The sequence below is a fragment of the Silene latifolia genome, chromosome 2, assembly GCF_048544455.1.
Source record: "Silene latifolia isolate original U9 population chromosome 2, ASM4854445v1, whole genome shotgun sequence".
Lineage (NCBI taxonomy): Eukaryota > Viridiplantae > Streptophyta > Magnoliopsida > Caryophyllales > Caryophyllaceae > Silene > Silene latifolia.
The window spans coordinates 6,587,436-6,594,459 of NC_133527.1; the positions used below are offsets into that span (position 1 = coordinate 6,587,436).

The window sequence follows — 7,024 nt, forward strand, 5'->3', positions numbered from 1 at the left end:
TTATTACTAGTTGGAAAGCCCGTGCGATGCACGGGACTTCCATTAGGATTATCTGTAAAAATATATTCTTAAGTTGATAAAAAAAAGTCCTACTATGTTGTCATTGACGAAAAAAAAATCGTGATTGGTATAGCTGATAACCGATGAATTATTAATGCTTTTAGCATAAAAATTTTGTCATCGATTAGTATAACATCAAGTGACATAGTTAATTAGTTATAGTATGTCGCTCGCTTTTTCATTGTTACAGACACAACCGGTTTTTAATTAAATACAAAAGACTTTCTCTAAAAACACGGTGGAGCTCACCAATATGAACCCTTAATAATGGAGACATATCTTTATGAGTTTTGCAAATTATTTTACAACTACATAAAATTGAATGATGTTACAAAAAAATGCAGTTATCATAATTATATATATTTAAGGCGTTGAGAGAAAATATTAGATCTCTTACAACATAATTTTACCTTGACTATTTACAATTAAGAGTATTTGCTCCTTATAGACATCTCGCAATATCTCTAATTCTATTACATAGAATGCACGGGCACCTAGTAGTATTATCTGTGACAATATCAGTTAGTAGTTTATGTCATTTTTTAAAATAGTTGGGTTACCAAGTTAGTATAATAATGTCAGTTAGTAGTATATATTTTATGGCACCGCTAAAAACCTTATTTGACGTTACCATGGTTTGGTAATAGAAAACTATTAAATTTAACAAAAAGTCAAATTATGCTACAAATGGAAGCAAACAAAAACTCGGGGGTTGATTTAGATGAGGACAGATTAATCATCAGTTCCTATAACAAAAAAGCAACAAAAGCGTTGTGGCATTTAGTATTTAACTATATCAGTTGTATACTAACATTCAGAGATATAATTGGATTATAGAGTTACCGTTCTTATTGTCTTAGCACCATCTATTTTTTAACGAAATAGTCTTTGACTACTAATCCTTAAAAACTCCATGCAAAATATATAATACGACATCTTAATTTGGTAAATTATGAAAACTTCTTTGTAAACAATGTCCTTCTTGTGGACTTGATACAATTGGTCTCTATCATCGATGTAAAATCTTAATCTCTCGGATGACGTTGTCCTTGAAACTACATAAAGCTGGCCATTAATAAAAATTGGTTTCGGCAAGTAAATTTCAACATGATTTAGTAACTGTCCCTAACTCTTGTTTATTGTTATGGCGCAGCATTAGAGCCGGCAAACAAAGACACGACACGAAAACACGACAAGAATCTGACACGAAATTAACGGGTTTGGATTGACATTTAACGACCCAATTATGTAAGTGGGTCGACACGAACACGACACGAGATTTAATTGGGTTAGGTTTGGGTTGAGCACTCTACACACGAACCCGACACGAATAACTTATTTACTAAATTAATCCCTAATTTTCTTGATCCTCACATAAATATACTTACACTTTCCAAATATGACATGACACGAAAACACGACACGAAATTCACGGGTTATGGTTGAGCTTTGATGACCTATTAATGTAACTGGATCGACACGAACATGACACGATATTTAATTGCGTCGGGTTTGGGTTGAAGAGTTCGTGACCCGTTTAAATGTGACACCTGGAACCCGACATGAGTTGATCTGTTTGTCACGTCTACGTAGCATGACCTCAACGTATATATTGTCTCTACTTAAGAACGAAAGAATCTTTGTATCTGAGGAAGTCATCACTATCCTCGGGTTCAGTACCTTTTGCCGACTTTGGAACCCGTAAGTATCTTCCTTTCTACTATGAATTTTCTAGGGCGATTGATAATAAGACAGGTCCCGTTAGATAATCCTCTTACGGAGTTAATGTTCCTCTACAATTACGTAACCGGCATACCATATTTGGTACAGCATATTATTATGATGAGTTATATTAAAAAAAAAAATCACGATGTATACACTCTCCCCTTCTTAAACTCTTCCACTTGGCTTCTTAGAGTTTAAACTTTTACAACTTTGACCATTAATATGTCGAAATCATGATCAAACTTCCGCATTAATAATTGTGTAAAAGCAATACGGAAGATCATTGTGAAGAAGGTGAAATGCATTTAGTGTGAAATTCCTAAGAGATAACGAATCTTTTCCACCTGGTCGTATGAAACTGGCATGCATCCTGGCTCCCGAGACTCTTTCATAGAATTCCAACAATTTCTCTCGCTCCTCAAAAGCCCACAGGAACGGAGTTAATGCTCCCACATCCATAGCATGAGTAGTTAAAGCAAGTGAATGATTTAAAATTCGAGTTATTTCACGGAATAGCACTCGTATATATTGAGCTCGTAATGGTACCTCGCAATTCAAAAGTCTCTCTACGGCTGAAGAATGAGCGTGTTCTTGGGCCATCATAGAAACATAGATAGGGTCGACGACGGAACGAAGAACTCACCCTAGATACAGCTTTTTCGTACACGTTCACTTGCATCACATACACAAGTGCTCTCTGAACCGTGCAATAAGGTCACCCATAACACGGCTCTCCTACTTGAGTGACCTTAGCCCCAGGCCATGCTATGAAATGATATTGGAAAAATACTATGAAATGATGAAATGATAACCTAACAACTAGTATTGAAAGCTGGTCTCCCTTTGATTGAAGGAGGTTGACGTCTAGTCAATCCTTTCCCTACTTTCTTTCCGGAAAAAAAAAAATGAAATCACTATCTAAGTAAAGCTTTGTCTGTAATTTCTCTGGCCCCAAGGGAGCGTCATTATGAGCTCGCCATTTCCCAGTCTCTCGCACTGCGAAAGTCAATGTGCGACTCCATATGAGGACCTCCTTCCCTTATGCCCACTCTCCGTTCACATGGTTCTCAAAGCAGGGGAGGAAGGGTGAGCAGGAGGTACCACGAGCCCTCTGCCCCACACTTACTTGAGCAGACCAGAAGCAAGTGTAGTTCACCGGTTTCACCGAATGCTCTTATCTCTCGGCAAAGATCGTGTGAGTGTGCAGTTATGATTTGGATGCTTCGCCATAGAATAGATCAACTCAGTTCCCTTTCTTGCTTTTTTTAGCTTTTTTTTATAGGTTTTCCGGTGCACTCGCTTTATATCTCCGACACACAAGGAAAGACGCGGTGGGGAAGAAAGCAGCCCTAGCCTGTGTCCGGCCGATCATTCCGCTGGCATCTCGCATTCACGCCCTCGTTTGACTGCCGCTCGGGGATGTAGTTGTAGATACGTTAGTCTTAGTGGGTCGTTGGCTCCACCTGTTATCTCCTTCTACGACATGTTGTTGTCGTCGCCATATTATATATGTCACTTAGTCATCTCTCGCTTCGGCTGGGGTCGAGATCTCCGAAATAAACGGAGGACTTCATTCAGTGACTCCGCGATCGCCCTCTAAACGGTCAAAATAAGGTAAAGCTTGAAGATAAGTTTTGTACTCTATTAATTTCTCAGTCCCTCTAGTCGGGTGAGCGTCGGCCGGTATTTCGACCAGATCCCCCTAAAAACCGTACGTACGAGTCTCTCCGCATGCGGCTCACGCCATTCGAGGTGGCCCAACCCAGCATTCCTACGGACCTGTAGTCAAATTAATTGAAACTGCTCGCATAACATAATAAGAAGCAAATTCGCGTGTAGGCGGCTATTGTACCGTTGACTCTATTTGTTCATGGAATTTTTTTACATTCTTTTTTACATTATATATATATATATATATATATATATATATATATATATATATATATATATATATATATATATATATATATATATATATATATATATATATATATAGAAATTGCATCAAGTGAGTCTAGGTATCTTAGGTGAGTCTAGCATTTTAATCTCAACCATTCGATTTTAAACAAATGAATGGCTGAGATTAATCCTAGCTCATACTATATAAACTTAAAAATCTAACCTAACAAAGATCATAACCCAATATCACTTTATCTATCTTCCTCCCATCTCTCTCTAAATCGTCTTCTTCTACAGATCCCCAAATTCTAGGTTTCCAATTTTCAACAATTCACGTTTAATTAATCTCATCAATTTTAGAAACTCAAGCAATAAGCAATTTTATTAGTTCAATCAATTCAGTTAATTCATGATTCTAGCAATTCGGGATTGAATCTATTCAATCGATTTAAACAACTTAATCAAACCCCGATTTAGATCTTTCAGTTGAAATCACATTTTTCGTTCGATTACCTTCAATCGATTTCCAGGTTAGTTCTACGCTTTCTAGTTAATTTAAAAATTGTTATTGTTGATTGTTCATACTATTAATGTCGATTATATGTTGTATTCAAACTATTTACTCAAACGTTAGGGCTATGTCATGGTGAAACTAACAATCTTTCGTTTTCTCATGCTTTGTTGTAATTGATTTATGTGTTAATTTGCGATTTTATGGATTATTTTGTGGTATAACATCATTTTATATTATTTACCGTTTATTATTTGTGTTATAAATGTTTGTAAAAAAAATTAAGGTTTTCACATTATTAAATTCATACCTGGATTTGTTTTCGTGAAATTGCGGTAAATGTGAGGATTCAATTAGTTTTCGTAAAAAAATCAAAACGAAACTTTATTCTTAATAGCGTTACGGAACATTAAAACTACATGATGAAATTGAACTTAAAATATCCTTACAACATTGTATATTTGATGTTATGTGATTTTTTTCAATTAAATATGATGGTTTAACATTGTCATAAACTCGCAATGATGTTCTTTGTAATGATGTTACTTTGTAATGATGTTCTTGTAATATTGTTCTTGTGAAATTATCATTAATAATGGACCACCGACTTTCGCATATGGTTTATCTAGTAATTGTCGAATGTTTTGTTTTGGTTGTCAGAAGAATTGAAGAAAGAAGAAGGTTTGAGAAATCAACCACCACAAAAAAAAGACGCACAAGGATACAATATATACAAAAAAAAAAGCAAGACGTTGAATAATCAATCATGGAGATAGGCATGAAGAAAGCAATGTTATTGAAGTTGGAATGATAGTGGACACTTTTACCATTATTGTTGTGTTATTTGTTGTATGGTCAACACCACTTTATTGCTTTATTAGTTTATTAGATAACTTTGTACGTTCCTCCTAATTCCAATACAACCAATCCTTATTCTCGCCACGTCACAACAATAGTGTTACAAAGAATATCGGTCATTAATCAAAGTTACATGTTCTTTGTAACATCTTCGTTATATTTAATTTTTCAATGGTATATCAATATTACTTTAACAATGTTATTCTTTTGTAAAAACATTAATTCATTAAACTAACATGACAACAATGTTATAATAATTATTATTTAGTTTGTGTATTATATCAAACGATGTATAAAGTAGTTCAAAAATGTAATGAAAAAGTTGTATGTTTCGTATTTTAAAAGTGACAATGTTACTGTAACATTGATACTGATAATTGTGTTCTTAACATCATTCATTCATAAAAATAATACGGATCTGATGTTAAAAGACCAAACTTTAATTACTTCAATAATAAAAAATCAAGTGAAAACAGACTAGCCCAGTTGATCCACTAAAATGATTTGCAATATCACATCGTATTAATGTGAAAAGTTTACAAGAAGTATACATCATAATCACACATCAAAATATGACAATAATGTTAACAGCCTCAACTAGGATTTCAACTTCATTAACGTTGCCTTCTTCACACCTATCTTCATGACCGATTAGCCAGAGTCTTACTCCATTTTGTATATATCTTCTCTTTGCGCGCCTTTTTTGTATTGGTTGATTTCTCAAACTTTCTTCTTCAAATATTCTGACATTAAAAACAAAATATTCGACTATTAATAACTAAAACTTATGCGAAGCTTGTGGTCCATCATTATTCATAATTTTACAAAGAACAATATTACAAAGAACATTATTTGTGAGTTTATGACAATTGTTATACCATCAAATTTAATGAGAAAAAACCAATAACATCAAATATACAATATTGTAACAGTATTTCAAGTTCAGTTTCAGTCATGCGGTAGTAATGTTACAGAAAAGCTATTACAGTAAGAAGAGTTGAGGATTTTATGAAATCGTTACGATTACTGTCATGCGGTAGTAATATTACGATAACGCTATTATTACATAATCAATCCCACGCAAACACAAAAGCGTACATTAATTACTCAGTTTTTATAAATCGTTAACCCTAATTTTTAGGCGAAAATTAGAACATGAAGTATCACAAAATTTAATAACTAAGAAAACAAAAACTAGAATTAATTTCTCAATTTCTATGTTCGAAAAAGTGAATATATATACAATCAATTGACAGTTTATTTATATAATTCATGATCAACAAAAGCAACATGCAAATTAAATCTAATTTTTTGGCGAAAAAATCAATTAATCAGTTTGAGCAAAACATTAACCCTAAATCAATTAATAGTTTCTTCATATCATCAATAAAATCAATAACAACCACAACAACAATAACAATCATCAACAACAACAACAACAACAACCTGAAATAACATAAATCACAACGAAATTTTTGTAAAAATATAACGAAAATTGAGAGCGATTTATACCTCTTCTTTATGCGATAAACCGATCTAATATAATCTTAACTAAACTTTTTTGAAGATCTTCGCTTGATTTTAATGAAAATTTCGTTTGATTTTTAATGTTTTTTGGAAAAAGAGACGGTTGAAGGAATTAGATCGTCTGTTTTTTTGTTGAATAATTGATGACTATGGTGTTTAGAGAGAGAGAGAGAGGGGGGGAGAGAATACTTGTAGAGAGATAAAATTTATGACAATAATGAGACGTGAAAGAGGAAGTGTTTAGTTTTATAATTTTGCAGATTGATAGAGGGTGACGTGGAAGAATGAGGGGTCATTGGATCTTGTTGATCCAACGGTTCTTATTGATATGCTAGACTCATCTAAGATGCTAGACTCATGGGATGCTCACTATATATATATATATATATATATATATATATATATATATATATATATATATATATATATATATATATATATATA

At 33.4% G+C, this 7,024-nt stretch overlaps 1 pseudogene; it reads left to right on the top strand.

Annotated features, from left to right (window-relative positions):
* Window positions 1–2,826: 2,826 nt before the first annotated feature.
* LOC141632923 (uncharacterized) lies at window positions 2,827–3,447 on the top strand (annotated as a pseudogene).
* Window positions 3,448–7,024: the final 3,577 nt, after the last annotated feature.